This window comes from Rutidosis leptorrhynchoides, chromosome 6 (assembly GCF_046630445.1).
Source record: "Rutidosis leptorrhynchoides isolate AG116_Rl617_1_P2 chromosome 6, CSIRO_AGI_Rlap_v1, whole genome shotgun sequence".
NCBI classification, from domain to species: domain Eukaryota; kingdom Viridiplantae; phylum Streptophyta; class Magnoliopsida; order Asterales; family Asteraceae; genus Rutidosis; species Rutidosis leptorrhynchoides.
In genome coordinates this window covers 7,127,739-7,149,183 of record NC_092338.1, presented here as the reverse complement: position 1 = coordinate 7,149,183, position 21,445 = coordinate 7,127,739, and positions in this window count along the sequence as shown.

Here is a 21,445-nt window from a genome sequence, read left to right as displayed (position 1 = left end):
TTTGAATTTGATTATTACCTTGTATTAGAAAGATAACCTACTGTAAGTAACAAAGGTTTCTAGATCTTGGATGATTACTTGGAATGGATTTAGAAAACTTGGAAGTAAACTTGCAATCTTGGAAGTATTTTTGATTTTATGAAACTAGAACTTTTGAAATTTATGAAGAACACTTAGAACTTGAAGATAGAACTTGAGAGAGATCAATTAGATGAAGAAAATTGAAGAATGAAAGTGTTTGTAGGTGTTTTTGGTCGTTGGTGTATGGATTAGATATAAAGGATATGTAATTTTGTTTTCATGTAAATAAGTCATGAATGATTACTCATATTTTTGTAATTTTATGAGATATTTCATGCTAGTTGCCAAATGATGGTTCCCACATGTGTTAGGTGACTCACATGGGCTGCTAAGAGCTGATAATTGGAGTGTATATACCAATAATACATACATCTAAAAGCTGTGTATTGTACGAGTACGAATACGGGTGCATACGAGTAGAATTATTGATGAAACTGAACGAGGATGTAATTGTAAGCATTTTTGTTAAGTAGAAGTATTTTGATAAGTGTATGGAAGTCTTTCAAAAGTTTATAAATACATATTAAAACACTACATGTATATACATTTTAACTGAGTCGTTAAGTCATCGTTAGTCGTTACATGTAAGTGTTGTTTTGAAACCTTTAGGTTAACGATCTTGTTAAATGTTGTTAACCCAATGTTTATAATATCAAATGAGATTTTAAATTATTATATTATCATGATATTATCATGTATTAATATCTCTTAGTATGATATATATACATTAAATGTCTTTACAACGATAATCGTTACATATAAGTCTCGTTTAAAAATCATTAAGTTAGTAGTCTTGTTTTTACATATGTAGTTCATTGTTAATATACTTAATGATATGTTTACTTATCATAATATCATGTTAAATATATATATATATATATATATATATATATATATATATATATATATATATATATATATATATATATATATATATATATATATATATATATATATATATATGTCATCATATAGTTTTTACAAGTTTTAACGTTCATGAATCACCAGTCAACTTGGGTGGTCAATTGTCTATATGAAACCTATTTCAATTAATCAAGTCTTAACAAGTTTGATTGCTTAACATGTTGGAAACATTTAATCATGTAAATATCAATCTCAATTAATATATATAACCATGGAAAAGTTCGGGTCACTACACGCTGCACTAGATCCTTGCAATCATTGTCTGTTTGGTAAGCAGCATAGAGTCTCGTTTAATTCCTCTTCAACGAGAAAATCAGAGTTACTCAGTCTGGTACACTCTGATGTTTGCGGTCCCTTGGAGGTTGAATCAATTGGCGGCAACCGATACTTTCTAACGTTTATCGATGATGCTTCTCGAAAGGTGTGGGTATATTTCTTACGGACGAAGGACCAGGTGTTCGATTACTTCAAACAGTTCCATGTCATGGTAGAATGTGAGATAGGAAAGAAGTTAAAGTGTCTTCGATCCGACAACGGCGGTGAATACTCTTCCAGGCAGTTCGATGCCTATTTCAGATCATATGGCATCCGACATGAGAAGACAGTTCCACGTACCCCTCAACACAATGGTATAGCAGAAAGAATGAACCGAACAATCATGGAACATGTTCGGAGCATGCTCAGTATGGCTAAGCTGCCAAAGCCATTCTGGGGAGAAGCAGTCAGAGCCACTTGTTATTTGATCAACCGATCTCCATCAGTACCACTGAATTTTGAAGTTCCCGAGAAACTTTGGTCTGGAAAGGATCCATCATACTCTCACTTAAGAGTATTTGGATGTTTGGCGTACGCACATATATCCAAGGAGCTCAGGCAGAAGCTGGATATAAAGACTACTCCATGCATATTCATAGGCTATGGAGATGAAGAGTTTAGATACAGATTATGAGATCCAAAGGAGAAAAAGGTGATCAGAAGTAGGGACGTGGTGTTCCATGAAAGCCAGACAATAGAAGATATTGAAAAGCCCACAATATCTCAGAAGCCAAATGTTGCTGGTCAGGTGCCAGAGGCAGCAACGGAATCATTCATGAGAAATGAATTTTCAGTGCAAGAAGAAATGCCAGAAGTAGAAGATAATGAGGAAAATGACGGTGCTGAGCAGGGGGAGCCACAACCCCATCTGTCAGACGTTTCAGGACCATCACAAGGCGAAGATGATGGTGGATCTCCTCAGTATATTCCAGAAGTTCGTAGATCTGAACGAGGTCGGATTCCATCGAGTAGATATCCAGAATCCGAGTACCTTCTACTTACTGAAGATGGAGAACCAGAGAGTTTTCATGAAGCAGTAACTCATAAGGATAAAGAAAAATGGTTGCTCGCAATGCAGGATGAGATGGATTCTCTGCAGAAAAATCAAACTTATGAGATTGTAGAACTTCCACGCGGGAAGAAGGCACTGAAAAATAAATGGGTGTTCAAGCTGAAAAAGGATGGTAGTGGAAAAGTGGTGAAATACAAAGAACGGCTTGTAGTCAAAGGATTCCAACAAAAGAAAGGGATTGATTTTGACGAGATATTTTCACCAGTAGTCAAGATGACTTCAATTAGAGTCATACCTGGATTGGTCGCAAGTATGAACTTGGAGCTTGAACAGATGGATGTAAAGACAGCTTTTCTTCATGGAGATTTACATGAAGAAATTTACATGGAGCAGCCGGAAGGTTTTGAGGTTTCAGGATATAACCTCGTATGCAAGCTGAAGAAAAGTTTGTATGGTTTGAAGCAGGCACCTAGGCAGTGGTACAAGAAGTTTGACTCATGCATGGTGAGTCACGGGTACAAGAAAACTGCAGCAGATGAGTGTGTCTACATTCAGAAGTTTTCTGAAGGAGATTTCGTTGCTCTTCTACTATATGTAGACGATATTTTGATCGTAGGGAAAGACGCAACGAAGATCAACCAGCTGAAGAAGGAACTCTCGAAGTCTTTTGACATGAAAGACTTAGGACAGGCCCAACAGATTTTGGGAATGCAGATAACCCGAGACAGGAAGAATAAAAGGTTATGGCTATCTCAGGAGAAGTATATTGAACGAGTGCTTTCACGTTTCAATATGAACAATGCCAAACCTGTTAGCATTCCATTAGCTAACCATTTCAAGTTAAGCAAGAGTTCTTGTCCCTCGTCCAAGAAAGAGATCGGGGAGATGTCTTCAGTACCATATTCTTCAGCAGTTGGAAGTTTGATGTATGCGATGGTGTGTACAAGGCCCGATATTGCTCATGCAGTGGGAACGGTGAGTCGTTTTCTCTCCAACCCCGGGAAAGAGCATTGGGAGGCGGTAAAATGGATTCTCAGATATCTTAAAGGTACAATGAATCTATGTCTTTGTTACGGGGGAGCTGATCCAATCTTGAAAGGCTATACAGATGCAGATATGGCCGGAGATCCTGATAGTAGGAAATCTACTTCAGGATTCATTTACACTTTTGCAGGAGGAGCTGTTTCATGGCAGTCAAGACTACAGAAGTGTGTTACATTATCCACAACTGAAGCAGAGTATATTGCTGCCGCAGAAGCTGAAAAAGAAATGTTGTGGTTAAAGCGTTATCTTCAAGAATTTGGAATCAAGCAAAAGGAGTACAGGGTACATTGTGACAGTCAGAGTGCTCTAGATTTGAGCAAGAACTCCATGTACCATTCCCGTACAAAACATATTGATATTCGCTATCATTGGATACGTGAGGTAATTGATCGACAACTGTTGAGACTAGTGAAGATCCATACAAAGGAGAATCCTGCGGATATGTTAACAAAGGTGGTGACTCGAGAGAAGTTGGAGTTATGCAGAGACATAACTGGAATATTCGTGGATTCGGCTGGAGGGGGAGAATTGATAGTTTCCAGCCTACAATCTAGAAGCTCACCTTCTAGATGTTCAAAGTAACCTTCTTTGAACACCATGTAGAAGAAGCAAAGATGAACACGATGACGGCCGCCCACCATCTCCGTTCACACGACACCTTCCTCGTTCACACCATTCCACCGCCACCAAAGTTTTAGTATAAATAGAGGTTAAAACCTCAATTGTAAATCATCCCAAATCACTCAGAGAAGTGTAATCACAACCTAGATAGTGTGTGTGAGTTTGAGAGTTTTTTTTTTTTTTGTAAGAGTTTTGTAATACTCTGTAAATCTATTCTTGTGAGTAATAGAGTTGTTTTTCTTTCAAATTTGTATCTCCCAACGTCCAGGCGATCCCCTCTTCCTAACATATACATACACGTATAATAAACAAGCAAAACTAAGTACGTCATATCGACGTTTTCGTCCCCTTTTGTTAAGACAATCTTTCTGCCGTAAAAAATGCGCAAACCTTTATGTATACTAGGTATTAACCACGTGTATTCAAATACATCCGTAACAACGCGTTTTTAATTCTGTAAATACATAATGCTACGTTAAATATAAATATGTAGTTTGAAAGGTGACGCCGCATAAGGCGGGCCATTTTTACTAGTTATATACATTCTTGCAATCTTGCGTACAGCCGTACAAAATTTATTTTATGTTTTTGGAATAGGAATTATGGAGGGACAGATAGAATCTTAGAATTGTGATATCGAGATAAGATAAATAGAAGTTTTGAGAAAACTTAAGCCACCTGGACTATATAGATTTGGATAAAACGCGATGATCATAGACCCTACATATGTACTAGAAATTGGAAACCATTCGTATTTTTTACTCGTACTAAATATTTTTAGTTTTTATATATATATTTTTTTTAACCTGGGTATCCAAACGGTCAACTTGACTAATCCCAGGGCAATTACTCGCTACGCGAGCAGCCCGGAGTCATTGCAGGCGAACCTCCGTGGCCATGAGTGGATAACTGTGGGTGCCTGGAATCGAACCCATGACCTCCACTATAGAAGGTCAGGGTCATAACCATTCAACCACCACACTCATGGTTAAAAAAAAATAATAATAATAAACAATTTAAAAATCATATTCAAACAAATTATCACCATGATTTTATAAGTGGAATCAAATTACAGGCCATTCAGAGCATTCCCACCCATAACGTCTTTCTTTAAATTAACACATATATGCATAGAAAGAATTAATAAAATTAATTATTGTTAAGACATAAGTTAGTTTTTTTTACCTGGGTTTTCAACTTCTTTTTAACTAATTAATTTCAGGACGACTACCTGTTGTGAGTAGTCCGGAATCATTGCATTCGAACTTCAGTGACCATAAGAGAAAATAATTATGTAGTTTCATGAAAAATAAGAGTATTATCATTTCACCACCACCCCATGGTTAAGACATAAGTTAGTTAATTATGTTAAGAACCACCGAAACTTGGTTTGAGTGGTATGAGGGTGTGATTCAACTTGGGGTACTGTCAGCTCATGTTCGATTCTTACCATAAGCATAGAGTTTCAAACCTTGAGGGTCCTGCCAACATCAATGCTATTTGGGAAGGTCTCTTGGGGTTTCCCAACCTTCGATGGTACTGCCAACATCGTCGCGAATTGGGTTTCCTCCTAATGCGCGAGTAGGTGACAAATGAGAGCATTAAATGTCGATATCGCCGTTCAAAAAAAGCTAATTATGTTAAGACTAAATTAATTAAACTTTAAGCTTAAATTATATAGTTAAGGCATAAACAGTCAATCCCATTCCATTCCATTCAATAATAAATCAAGGCAAGAAATGTTTATATTCTCCTACAACCTGTTAAATCATGATTTTCTCTCACCTTCAAAATCTAAACAACAATTATTCAATAATCCGGAATAATTAAACTTCACTACGACCACTCTTAAACTCGTATTTTTTACAAACACATCGATACCAACTTTGTTTATATCTAACACCTAACGCACAACACGTAATTACGTGTTAGGTGTTAGTTAGCAGCGAAGTTAGTATTGTTGTGTTCGAAAAATGAGACGTGTTTAATGGTGATGATTGTGAGATTTAATTTTTTTGAATTTGAGTGTAGTCGTGATTAAATATTTACATAAGTAAATTTAGTTTTTGATAAGAAAGAGAAAAAATGTAAATATGAGCATATTTATCAAATCCCTAAATCAAATGAAAATTTTGAACAAAAAGGAAATCGGCGAAAATACACTTTTCTAAGTTTTAAAATAAAATACATTGATTTTGTCAAATTACACCGTTCGTTTGCACAAGATCTTGATCTAACTCACCTTGACCAATTTTCGTTGATAGTGCCGAGATTTTTTTTCATACCCGAGCTCGAACAAATTTGAGCAGATCTGAACATATTCGCAAAAGATCTTCTAAGTTCTTACTCACCCGACCAATTTTTCCTTGATCGTGACCTATATACTTGAGTTCTAACAAATTTGAACATGTTCCCATAAAATATTGTTCTAACTCGATTTGGCAAATATACTTGTTATAACTCGAGTTCGCACCAGATCTTGTGATTCTTACGCTTTGTTTTCGAGTTTTTACGAAAGAAAAAAAATGAAGTGAAGAGAAATTAGAGGGAAGGAAAGAAATCCTTCCAATTTAGAAAGAACTGATGCCAGAGAGAAATTTATACACAATTTTTCTTCTAATTCTTTATATTTCTCTTATGATAAAAACGAAACATTTATTTTTTAGACAAAATTGTGTTGGTCGTCCCTGAACTTGTATCCATCCTTTTCAGGTCATCCTTAAACTTTATTTTTTGCTGGCATCGTCACTGTTGTTGTACTTTGTAACTCCGGTCGTCCCTCCGTCTACATTCCGTTTATTTTTTCTGTTATCTCATCCCATTGTGCCAAGCATGTGAGGGTATTTTCATCTTTTTATCTTTTCTTCTCTTCACCCTCTTTTCCCCACGTAACTTATATTACCTTCAATCCCAAAATCATAAAAGTATTTTATATAAAATTTAAACAATTTAAAAATCAAATTCAAACAAATTATCACCATGATTTTATAAGTGGAATCAAATTACAGGCCATTCAGAGCATTCTCACCCATAACGTCTTTCTTCAAATTAACACATTGCCACATCAACGTCACATCACAATTTCCTTCTCATTTCCTTTCCATCACTAACACATCACATTTTATTCTCAACCATGACATACACACTAAATTGATTAATAAAATTAATTTACAAATACTAATGCTATATGTACAAGTAAACCCAACATACACTTTAGTGATTCAAAATGTTAGAAATTGGCTAAATGGTTGGCTAAATGAAATTGGCGCTATATTGGCAATGAATTCCCAATTGTAGCAAAAGATTGGCAATCAATTAGCACAAGTTTAACACAACCATCGGGAGTGCTCTCATACTGCAAGTTCAAATATATAAACCCCATTGTACTATAACTTTAAAATACCAAAAAACCCATTCGTGTTTCGACTTTTTTGAAATACCCACCGGCAATATCTTGAATCAAACAAGTCATAATCCATTACTACCTGTAAATAAATCTTGAAAATACGACCGGAGCGTAAATACAACCGGAGCTTGCCCGGAGTGGAAGTGGTGACGACGGTGGTTTTTTGTGACGACCCAGAAATTTTCGACCAAATTTAAACTTAATTTTATATGATTCCGACACGATAAGCAAAATCTGTAATGTTGAGTCTTAAAATTTTTGGAACTATATTCATATATGCAATTACCCTTCAACTATCTCCGACGATTCACGAACCATTAATTGTAAATAAATGTGTATAAATATAAATATAAATATAAATATATGTATATATATATAATAACCAAAAATAATAATATACGATTTAATCATTAGAACTGAAAATATAAAATAATATACTATATAATTAAATTGTTATTAAAATAAATATATATATATATATATATATATATATATATATATATATATATATATATATATATATATATATATATATATATATATATATATATATATATATATCTAGAGAGAGAGTATATCAAATATAATTATTTAATAATTGTAATACTCGTTGGACGTTTCGATTATTATTTAGAGAAGTTTAATTCGAACTTATATGATTTTAAAATAAACGGTGATCCGAAAATGAGTTCTATAAATTTTAGGCTTACTAAAAATGTATTTAGGATCTAATTATTAAATTTTAGCACTTTTTATATTTTACCCAGAATCGAGCGGGACAGTTGATGTAATTTTTATTTAATACATTAATGATCAAATTTTATACCATAATGACCGAAATAAATAAATATAGTTAATTTAAAAATTTAGAATTTTTCTGAATAATTTTATCCGCCACTAATTATCAACGGAGTACGAAATCCAGTCCGTGAATGAAATAGTAAACCAATAGCAATAGGCGGCTAACAGATTACACGTTTTTATTATTAATATTATTATAATTATTATATTATTTAATTAGTATTCTTATCGACACACAATATCGAATCTAAATAACTGAATGATATATTACTATTACGGTTACTGTTTCTTTCTTTATCATTCCCCACATTTTCTTTGTCCTACACTTGAATGTTTATTATCAATATTATATTATTATTAAAAAAATGTTAGATTAAAGTTTACGGAGTATGGAGATTTATATATATTTACACTTTGCATATGTATGGATTCCCCACCATCTTCATTACCTCTCACCTTGATCAACCACCCATCATATTTTTGTGTCCCTCATCACACATATATACTACTCATACCCGATTATTTATGCTTGAACCGATCACCACACATAGCCATTACACTTCAACTACTAACGCGAAATGATTATTATTACTTCATGTTTCGATCAAATCATGAACCAAGAACTTCACCTTCATTAAACCATCAAAGTCTTCGACAACATTGTAACGACCCTGAATTTTCCATCTTAAATTAATAATGGTTATTATTAATACTCGTGATTAAACGAATGTACGTTACTACATTTACTTATTACCATGATTGCCCATACACGACTTTTAAATGCCCTATTCGTCTTTGGGACACACGAACTTTTCACGAATAATATTTTTGAATATTATTTACATTCATGATTAATTTTTATTAATCATTTTAATTAACTAAGGTTATTCGTTAGTTACTTGGGCTTTTATTGGATTAACTTGTTAATTACTTAAACTTGGGCCTTTATTAGTGTTAATGGACTTATGAAGCCCACCCTACTTCTTTAGTGGACTTATTAGCCCAATACTTCATGTAAGTATTACTTACAAGTTTAACTAGATGACTTAAGTTAGTTTTGTGCACAAGGAATCTAGTTACCACCTTATTCCCATGAAACCACCCCATTTAACCAACTTTTAAGCTTTAACATGCAACAAACTAGTGGGCAACTCTCTCCTCCCTCCCCCTTTTGGTGACCAACGGCCAAGAGGCCTTTAGAAGGTCTTTTTGTTTCATTTTACTTATCACTTCTCACTTGTAACTCTCTCATTTCAAACTCACACTTCTACTTGCAACTTTTCTCTCTTTTTCTCTCATTTTTGTAAGTAACATGAACAAATACTTCTCTTCTTTTTTCCTTTGTAAAAACCGAATTCCATACTTGATTATCATCATCATTCACTTGTTTTGTTACTTATCTTTTATTATTATTTACTTACTTACTAGTTGTTGTTGATTACTTACTTTGTTGTTGTTGTTGTTATTTACTAATTATTAAGAATCAAACTTGTTAGTTTGATTCTTCATATCTTCTTGTTCTTACAAGACATACAAGAACCTAAACTTACTAGTTTATGATTCTACCTTTATTGTTTCAAAAGATTTAAGGTTCATGTGTTGAAAGCATACTTGTGATTCATGAGGTAAACTTTAGAGTTTACTTTCCTTAAAGATCAAGCTTAGGCTTGAATCTTTAAAGTATGCAACCCATGAACTTATTAACTTGTTTAAATTAGTTTGTTATTTCATTTACTTGCACTTTAAATTCATGTTGTTGGTTAAAATTGGTCAAATGTTACTAGTTAACTTTGATCTCATTAATCTTGAACTAAAAGTTAACTTTGAAAGTTCAAGAACATGTAAGTAAGCTTTCTATAATTATAAATTGGTACGTTTATGTTAGATCTAGACTTTTGAGTCTTGGATCTTCAAGATCAAACTAAGAACTATGTTCTACAACTTAAGATCTTGATTTCATAAGTTCACTTTCAAGTTTGTAACTTATTATTAGTTTTAAAGTTCATGTATGTATTAGATCTAAGACTTTGATGTAACTTTGGTTCATCAAAACACTTGCAACACTTAAGTGAGTTGTGCTTCATGTCTTAGACTTACACTTGGGTTATGATGGTTAAACCTTGGTGAAAATGATGCAAACACATCAACGAGTTGTACACTTGAAGCTATATGCATCAAGGATGAGAACCATGATAAGCATCGAGCACCAAGAACCACCGGAACCTACTGACCCTACTGTTTTACTATTTCTGTGCCTGACCCGTACGATCTGGGCAACTGTAATTATGATTTTCAGATATCTCTGTTCAAGTAGATAACTTTTCATATAGGACTCGTCTTAATCCGAGTTACGTTTTAGGATTTATGACCCTCCGATCGTCACTATGTCCATTTAAAGTTGTGCAGAAAATTCTGACCTACTAGCACTTAGACCGTCGCCACGGTCAAACGAAGACGAGTTTGCTTCTGGGAATTTTACCACACTTAAAGGACTCATATACGGAGCCATAGCCACTGGCCTCACCTTAATTCAGTAAGGGTAGAGGCCGTGGTGACTGACTGAAATCAACCTTTGTTCTAAACTACTTTCGTAAACGAAACTTACTTTACGCCTTTTGTTTGATGATGAATGATGATGACCCTTAAGACCTTATTTACATACTTTTAAATCTATTCGGACGATTTACTGACTTAGTACTATTTGATTTAGGTTGAGGGCCCGTTTGGACAACCTTCATTACTTGCTTACTTTTCGAGTCATACTTTACCGCTACTTTATCATTGTGAGTTATAGCATCCCCTTTTTACTTTAACTTTTTGGGAACTGAGAATACATGCGGATTTTATGTTTTACATACTAGGCACGAGTACTTAAACTTATATATGTGTGGGTTATACAACGGCATAAACATTCCCTTTAGCTCGGTAACGTTTAATCATTGGTTTTTGAACCGTGAACGCGAATCTTAGATATGGATCCATAGTGTTTGACATCCCCACTCGGGCTAGTCGCGCTAGCATTTAACGAGTGTTTAATACTTTGTATACATACGCACTTTCCAAGTGTACTTTCAGGGGGTGATATATTATTTAAACGTTAAGTTAGTTACCGAGTGCCCACGGTTGAGCATATACTTAAACATACTGATTTGGATTACTATTTTGAAACGCTCTTTGTAGCACTGAAATCTCGTGTCCTACCTTACATACTGTTATACTTAAACTATAGCTCACCAACCTTTGTGTTGATGTTTTTAAGCATGTTTTTTCTCAGGTGCTTAAGGTTATTTGCTTCCGCTGTCGTGCTAGTCTTGCTGTAGACACCCGCTGCTCTAGAGTTATCACCGCATGAACTGTTTATCTTGCATTCAAACTTTATTACATTTGAAACTATGTTTTGTAATGACCTAAGGGTCACATACATTTATTCATGCTTGCTATTCGTAGAAGCATACTGTTGGTGTAAAACAATTGACGTCAGTTATGACGTCATCTTTTTATAGTGAATGCAACTTCTTTTATTACAGCATATAGTACTTAACCTTGTAATGATCCTGTTGTTGATGATTCGTACACGATGGTTTTGTACGGGGCATCACATTTGGTATCAGAGCGTTGGTTGTAGGGAATTAGGTTGCATTAGTGAGTCTAAGACCGACCCGAGTAGGATTCACTAATAGGACTAATCTACAACTTGCTAGTTTACTTGTTTCCGCTGGACTTACTGCATGCTGCTGCTTACTTTTACTGCTATATGCCGTATGCTGCTACATGTTTTCGCTACTGCATGCTATCGTTTCCTTTTACTGCTATGTAAACTCGTTGTATGCTTTTGCTTACTCTCGCTACTGCATGCTACTATCTGCTTTTAGCATGTTACTTCGGCATGATACTATTACTATTGCCATGCTACGTGTTGCTGTAAATGATCTAGGCTGCTGTAGTTGATATGCCTGATTACACTCTTGCTACATGCCTACTATTCGCTATACCGACATGGAGAACTTATCCTTCCCAGTTCAGATGTTTTCCTGAACTACTTTCCCACTCGTCTAACCCTAAGAACTAGTAGTGTAATCCACCTGTTACTACTGTTCCACCATCCCAGAGATCGAAACATTACTTCACGCAATCTAGAAGATTGTTCAAGTTGACACATACCCAGTACACTTTCATGACCGTCACTTAACTCTTTCATTCTTCACCACTGCTCGACGATCTAACGACACTCCTGGACTTAGGTCCCTACCACTCCTAGACATTGGAGAAGTTGGGAAGGCATTCCCTTTAATGAGGTCATAGTGTCTTCTACTAATGCTCAGCCATACCCAAAGACTTGGGAGTCGCCTCAAGACATATCATATTACTACTTGCTACACGTACAACTCAACACGAGACCCAGATTGAATTTCTAGAAAGGAATCTAACGACGTTACTTGAACCAGAATATTTTGAAGAAACTTCGAGGCATTTAAGCATTGGTGCACGACCTATGGAACATACGCACCCACACCGAGAAACCGTGAGATTAGTTATGTAGATTTTGTTTTGAGATGGCATAGATAAAGCACCGTTAGATGAAATTGAGTAGAACTTGAAGTGATCACGTTACATTGACCATATGAAGTGATATTGGAATGAACGTACGATTTAGTATGATATAATGACGCCAGGCCAGCGTGATTATATTGAAGTAAATCATGCAGAAGTTCCAATGTTACTACATGAGGAATATGGGGTGATCCAGGGAAAATTTTGGCAGGGATCATTTGGGCATACTCATTATAGTCTGTTAAAGGTAGGGAGGAAATAACCACGTAGCCCAGATACTGTACAAGAAGGGCCTTGATTGCAGAATTGATAACCCGAAGATTTGTTATAGATATCGACACCCTGGACATTTAAGGAAAAAGTTCTCAAATAGGAAAAACCTTGTACTGACTTGCGGTAGAGCAATCATTATCTCAGTTATGGAAACTCGCATGGATCCTGATTTTAGTTAGGGTACGTTTCATCACAACGTTTTATTGTCTCAAGGTTGTTTAATACTGGAGCAATAGAAACCTTATATCCAAGGACCTTAGTGTTATGACCAATAAGCCAATAACAACCATGAGGGTTAAGTATTCTATAGGGCAAGCAAATGGTGAACTGAGAAAGATAGAGGAATAATTTAAGGTGGTACTTTAAGATTAACAGGTGGGTCATTTGGAGATGACCTCATATTAACCAAATTTGGAAGTTTTAATGTAGTAGATGAAAAGGATTAGTTACCTACGCACAGGCATATGTTATTTGAGAAGATTGATAAAAAAAAAAAAAATTTCACGACAGTATAATAAGATTGGTTGGAATGAACCTTAGGGTTAACCTAACACCCATCAATTAGGGATATTGGATGCAATAGTTGGGATGAACTTTAAGATTAACCTAATACTCATCAAGTTAGGAAGCTTTGATGAAATAGTTGGGACGAACTGACTTTCAAGGATGAAAGCGAAGGATATTGATAGTGAGAAAATTTTTTAGTATACCGCTCGAGAATGGCAAGCCAAAAGCCACCTGGGCTACTTCAACAACCCGAAAGCCCAAAATGGAAGTGGGAAGGAATAACAATGGATTTCATCACGAGCTACTGAAAACGATAGGCGGTTAGGACATCATCCGGGTTATTATTGACCATCTCGCCAAAACTGCTCACTTTCTAGCCATGAAAGAAATTGATACAATGGACAGACTTGCACAACGATACTTTAAGGAAATTGCATTCCGTCACTTCAGCAATTCAAACTCTATATTAAAGATTACCCAAGAACCTCATTTGATACTAATTCTTATGTAACTCTAAATCCTAGCTTATTACGAGGAATTTTTATTCGATGATAACCACAACATCATCCTTCTTACCTTGATGTTAGCCATACTAGTTCGAAATTTTCCAAAAATTAATGAGTGGTTAACTCTCATCCTCATGCCCTCCTATTCGTATCTCACTTATAAGCAACAACTTCACACTTAAGTATTTTTGGTCAAAGGACTTATACCCTACTAATAGTCGTCAATCACATATAAATTCAATGGTTTGTATTACCTCAAATATCCCTCGAAATTTTCAAAAGTCTTTTACTCGATTCTCATCAATCCTTTCCAACTTGTAACCTCCGAAATATGAAAATTTTGTTTGCCAAAATTTTACACACATTATTTTACTGTACTATCCTCTCAAAGCTTTATAAAAATAAATTTATTCTGTTTGCCAATTATACAAAATTTTGAAATCGTACCTGTTATATAAAATAAAGTAAATGATTACTTTTGACAAATACATATGAAACTTTGCTTTCACTTTTACAAACCAAATCTTTCATTTAAAGGATATTATACTTTGAACGGTACGTGTTGTACATAACCCTAATTTACTAAGAACTTCGTTTCTTCTCTTACCTTGCCACCATAAACAATTTCTATAAAACTTTTGTTGCTTATTATATAAAACTTTTCGTGTTATTCGTATCCAAGTCATCATAAAGGCTTTATAACCGTCGAAATCGAGAGATATATGTGTATGTGATAAAGGCACTGACTACCACGTCATGCAAGGCCTTCGGGCATTCGCTAACACTTAAACCATTCAAAACTATTGCGTTACCCCATGGATTTATTTCACCACACCTGTTGGAACAATGCTCTTTCTTACATAGCTCTAAGTCCTGACTCATTCCAAGAGATTCTCATTTAGTGGTATTAATACCATCATTATTCCGACTTTAATACTAGTCATAACCTGTTTGGCACTTTGCAAATTCAAGAAGCGATTAACTTCTCATCCTCGTGCTCTATCCCTCGTACCTCACTTTTAGCAACGGCTTCGCACGTAAAAAAAAATTTTGGCCCAAAGACTTGTGTCCTGATAATTACCAAAACTACATTTATGTCATTAGTTTTCGTTACCTAGTAACTGGTCACCCGATGATTCAAAGCTTTTCCACTCAATCTTTTCCAACTCGTAACCTTTGCAATACGAAAAACTATGATTATCAAAATTTTTACACGTTGTTTATTTGGGCGGTCCTCACAAGGCTTACAGACAATGAAAGTACTAAAAACTTTTCTGTCACTTATACGATTTATAAAATCATATATGTATAAATTTATACTCACTTATTTTGATACTAAGTTATATCTTCAAATTAGTTAAAAACCGCTCCTTTACCGAGTTATTCAACCTAAGTCAAATAGTTTTGTGCAAAATGGTACACGTTGTATCTGCTTCTAAATTTACTAGGAACTTCGTTCCGTTTACGTTGTCACAACAAACGGTTAAAGGTTTTGTTTTTCAAAACTCCCTTAGTTGATTTTATTAAAGGTTTTCATATTAGACTACACCATGTAGGGGTCACACTTTTTCTCGCCCTCTGTTAGAGATGAAACTTACTATTAAGATCCTTGTTAAAAACTCTTGAGCCACTTTGGATGGCGGTTTTATAAAATTTGTCAGAAAATCTTTGCCCCCATAAAATGTTCTTTTTAAAGCTAGACATGACAAAAACATGGGCCGATAAATCAGTTTTCTGAGGTACACTCATTGGTCACCCCACTGTAGGAAAGGTACTAGGTGGGGTTACTGTTCTCAATACTTCACGGCAAATCACAACACCCTCGTAAACCTCATCTCTATGAATCAGTATGTTGAGACACAAGAATCATTTTTGGAGATTCTTTTCACTCGGAGTAAACCATTCGTTAGGACCAAGGGTTCACGTATCTTCTCATCCGCACATCCCACTAAGTACACGGATAAATTTAGAACGAACCACTCAAAGAGTTCACTCTCGCTCAAAGACCACACCTTTCGTGCGACTTTCTTTCAGAAATGTAATAAAGATACTTTGAGAACCTATGAATCTTGTCATCCCTTGGGAGGGGACTGCTTAAAACATTTACGACACTGATGTAGATACTCTATATGTTCCTTCCTTCATTGGTTGCAACGGTATGTTGCTCTAGTTAACGTTAACCCTACTTCAACATGTAACTGAAAGGATGAAGTTACATTAGGGAACTGTGTTTTCATTTCATCCAAGGGTAGGTTCACCTGTAGTATGGTAAACTAGGTGATATTCCTCATTGTTCGTTCAGGCCGTTCTGAAGACACTATGAATAATTATGGCTTGCAAGTCCGATTGGTCACTTTTAGCTAAAATTTCAATTCACTTATTCAAATGAAACGTTCTTAAATATCTGGTTCTTTATGCCTATGGCCTCCTTCCGAAATTAAGGGGTTTAGTAAAATCCGTGGCTATCACTATCCAGATATCAAATCGCATGGTTGTGATCACCATAATTCCCATTCTACCTGTCAGCTTTATATTACAACATAAACGCTCGATGTTTTAAATGAGTTTAGAAACATTCATGATGCATTTCACGCATCTAGCTCACTGAAGATGCCTGTAAGGCTAAACACACCATCTTCCTTTTGTGGATATACATTCAGATGACATACTCATGTTAATCAGAAACGAAATCGATTTGTTGATCTCTTAGGACAAGAGACTTAATTAATGTCATGTACCCATTCTTACTTTCATACACCGAAATACCTTTCAGGGTAAATAACTTACTTCTGAGCCCACGAGTCTCACGGAACTTTGATATGCCCTTCTTATTCGAATACGGTACCATTGTTTGGTCACTCCTTAAAATTTCGGGACGAAATTTTCTTTAACATGTGGGTAATGTAACGACCCTGACTTTTCCATCTTAAATTAATAATGGTTATTATTAATACTCGTGATTAAACGAATGTACGTTATTACATTTACTTATTACCATGATTGCCCATACACGACTTTTAAATGCCCGATTCGTCTTTGTGACACACGAACTTTTCACGAATAATATTTTTGAATATTATTTACATTCATGATTAATTTTTATTAATCATTTTAATTAACTAAGGTTATTAGTTAGTTACTTGGGCTTTTATTGGATTAACTTGTTAATTACTTAAACTTGGGCCTTTATTAGTGTTAATGGACTTATGAAGCCCACCCTACTTCTTTAGTGGACTTATTAGCCCAATACTTCATGTAAGTATTACTTACAAGTTTAACTAGATGACTTAAGTTAGTTTTGTGCACAAGGAATCTAGTTACCACCTTATCTCCATGAAACCACCCCATTTAACCAACTTTTAAGCTTTAACATGCAACAAACTAGTGGGCAACTCTCTCTTCCCTCCCCCTTTTGGTGACCAACGGCCAAGAGGCCTTTAGAAGGTCTTTTTGTTTCATTTTACTTATCACTTCTCACTTGTAACTCTCTCATTTCAAACTCACACTTCTACTTGCAACTTTTCTCTCTTTTTCTCTCATTTTTGTAAGTAACATGAACAAATACTTCTCTTCTTTTTTCCTTTGTAAAAACCGAATTCCATACTTGATTATCATCATCATTCACTTGTTTTGTTACTTATCTTTTATTATTATTTACTTACTTACTAGTTGTTGTTGATTACTTACTTTGTTGTTGTTGTTGTTGTTATTTACTAATTATTAAGAATCAAACTTGTTAGTTTGATTCTTCATATCTTCTTGTTCTTACAAGACATACAAGAACCTAAACTTACTAGTTTATGATTCTACCTTTATTGTTTCAAAAGATTTAAGGTTCATGTGTTGAAAGCATACTTGTGATTCATGAGGTAAACTTTAGAGTTTACTTTCCTTAAAGATCAAGCTTAGGCTTGAATCTTTAAAGTATGCAACCCATGAACTTATTAACTTGTTTAAATTAGTTTGTTATTTCATTTACTTGCACTTTAAATTCATGTTGTTGGTTAAAATTGGTCAAATGTTACTAGTTAACTTTGATCTCATTAATCTTGAACTAAAAGTTAACTTTGAAAGTTCAAGAACATGTAAGTAAGCTTTCTATAATTATAACTTGGTACATTTATGTTAGATCTAGACTTTTGAGTCTTGGATCTTCAAGATCAAACTAAGAACTATGTTCTACAACTTAAGATCTTAATTTCATAAGTTCACTTTCAAGTTTGTAACTTATTATTAGTTTTAAAGTTCATGTATGTGTTAGATCTAAGACTTTGATGTAACTTTGGTTCATCAAAACACTTGCAACACTTAAGTGAGTTGTGCTTCATGTCTTAGACTTACACTTGGGTTAAGATGGTCAAACCTTGGTGAAAATGATGCAAACACATCAACGAGTTGTACACTTGAAGCTATATGCATCAAGGATGAGAACCATGATAAGCATCGAGCACCAAGAACCACCGGAACCTACTGACCCTACTGTTTTACTGTTTCTGTGTCTGACCCGTATGACCTGGGCTACTGTAATTATGATTTTCAGATATCTCTATTTTAGTAGATAACTTTTCATATAGGACTCTTCTTAATCCGAGTTATGTTTTAGGATTTATGGCCCTCCGATCGTCACTATGTCCATTTAAAGTTGTGCAGAAAATTCTGACCTACTAGCACTTAGACCGTCGCCACGGTCAAACGAAGACGAGTTTGCTTCTGGGATTTTTACCACACTTAAAGGACTCATATACGGAGCCATGGCCACTGGTCTCACCTTAATTCAGTAAGGGTAGAGGCTGTGGTGACTGACTGAAATCAGCCTTTGTTCTAAACTACTTTCGTAAACGAAACTTACTTTACGCCTTTTGTTTGATGATGAATGATGATGACCCTTAAGACCTTATTTACATACTTTTAAACCTATTCGGACGATTTACTGACTTAGTACTATTTGACTTAGGTTGAGAACCCGTTTGGACAACCTTCATTACTTGCTTACTTTCCGAGTCATACTTTACCGCTACTTTATCATTGTGAGTTATAGCATTCCCTTTTTACTTTAACTTTTTGGGAACTGAGAATACATGCGGATTTTATGTTTTACATACTAGGCACGAGTACTTAAACTTATATATTTGTGGGTTATACAACGGCATAAACATTCCCTTTAGCTCGGTAACGTTTAATCATTGGTTTTTGAACCGTGAACGCGAATCTTAGATATGGATCCATAGGGTTTGACATCCCCACTCGGGCTAGTCGCGCTAGCATTTAACGAGTGTTTAATACTTCGTATACATACGCACTTGCCAAGTGTACTTTCAGGGGGTGATATATTATTTAAACTTTAAGTTAGTTACCGAGTGCCCACGGTTGAGCATATACTTAAACATACTGATTTGGATTACTATTTTGAAACGCTCTTTGTAGCACTGAAATCTCGTGGCCTACCTTACATACTGTTATACTTAAACTATAGCTCACCAACCTTTGTGTTGATGTTTTTAAGCATGTTTTTTCTCAGGTGCTTAAGGTTATTTGCTTCCGCTGTCGTGCTAGTCTTGCTGTAGACACCCGCTGCTCTAGAGTTATCACCGCATGAACTGTTTATCTTACATTCAAACTTTAATACATTTGAAACTATGTTTTGTAATGACCTAAGGGTCACATACATTTATTCATGCTTGCTATTCGTAGAAGCATACTGTTGGTGTAAAACAATTGACGTCAGTTATGACGTCATCTTTTTTATCGTGAATACAACTTCTTTTATTACAGCATATAGTACTTAACCTTGTAATGATCCTGTTGTTGATGATTCGTACACGATGGTTTTGTACGAGGCATCACAAACATTCAAGACACCACATCCTCATCACTACAATTAACCGTCACCCTAAACAAACACCCAAACCGTCGATTAAATTTTTATTGTTGTTCTTCATTCTCGATGATGTGTGGTCCGAAGGAAACCCTTAACCTCCACTATATCACAACCATCAACCACCATCAAACAACTTCGATAGAATAGCAACTTAGGTGGCTACACTCTTTCGGTTTCTTGTTCTATTCACACAACCGCCACCATCCATTGTTCCTGCTACGAGTTTTGTTTACATTCCATAATCACCATGAGACACCACCTTATCACCATGGAACCACTCAAACCACCACTTCACCATAATAACCAAAAACCCAACAACCACTACCACTCTTTTCTTACAGACCATCGAACCATGTCGATCACCTCACCATCTTTGTTTTCTTTCTATTTGTTCAAAAATCACCCAAGCCGAACACCTGCTGCTATTCATTAATACTTTTCGAGCTTTGGTTGCAGCTACAAACCCATGTCAAACATAAATGGCTGCTACTACATGTCTTATGTTCCCGTTTCTGTTTTCGTTACCATCATCAAAATCCATAAACCATCACTTAATTGCTTCTACACTTCTTTTTCCTGTTTCTTTTCGCTATTCAAAACACCACTCGTTACCACCCCAAAACACCACCACAGGCTGCTGTACTGACTGCCAGTTTCTGTTTAAATCAAGTCAGACCACCACTATAACCCTTTCATTGTTAATCTTGCTTACTAGCCAAAAACTTTCACTTTCGAACACTAAACCAATTGTGTTTTCTGTATTCACAAACCGTAACCCTTTTATTTTTTATGATTGTCGGCCACAGATACCTTGTAAATATATAGGCATACCGAAACCAATTTCAAACAAATAAAGAATTAATGATGATGAAAATCATGAGTGAGATGATAGTGCATTGAGTTACTAGTGACAGACGAACCCCACAACCTTTAATACTGTGACAACCCGGAAATTTCCGACCAAATTTAAACTTTAACCTTTATATGATTCCGACATGATAAGCAAAGTTTGTTAAGTTGAATCTCAAGGAATTTAAGCTGTGTTCATATATTCAACCTCGACTAAATTCTGACGATTCACGAACCATTAAATGAACGAATATGATTATATATGTATATGTGTATATATTATAACTTGAAAATTTTAACAAAGTATTAGGTATAATACTTTACATGAACGTATTTGGTTCAATATGTTTATCGATAGAATTAGAAAATAATGTAAAATGATTGATTTATCAAATACATTGTATGATTACGAGACTATGTTGAGAGGTCCACTTTGATTTAAGAAACCTTTCTTTTTAACGGTATTCGGAAAATGGTAACGTGATTTGCATATAAGAACAATGTGTCACTTATCGAGAGTTAGTCAAAAGTTGTGGAGATTTCCGTTTAATTTTCAAAAGCATGCTTTACAATGTTTGAAGCGTGTTCCATGGTAATTTAATTATTTAGTTATCATATAATTAAAAACATTATTTATAATAACTTTTATTATTTAAACAAGTTAACTTATATAAAAC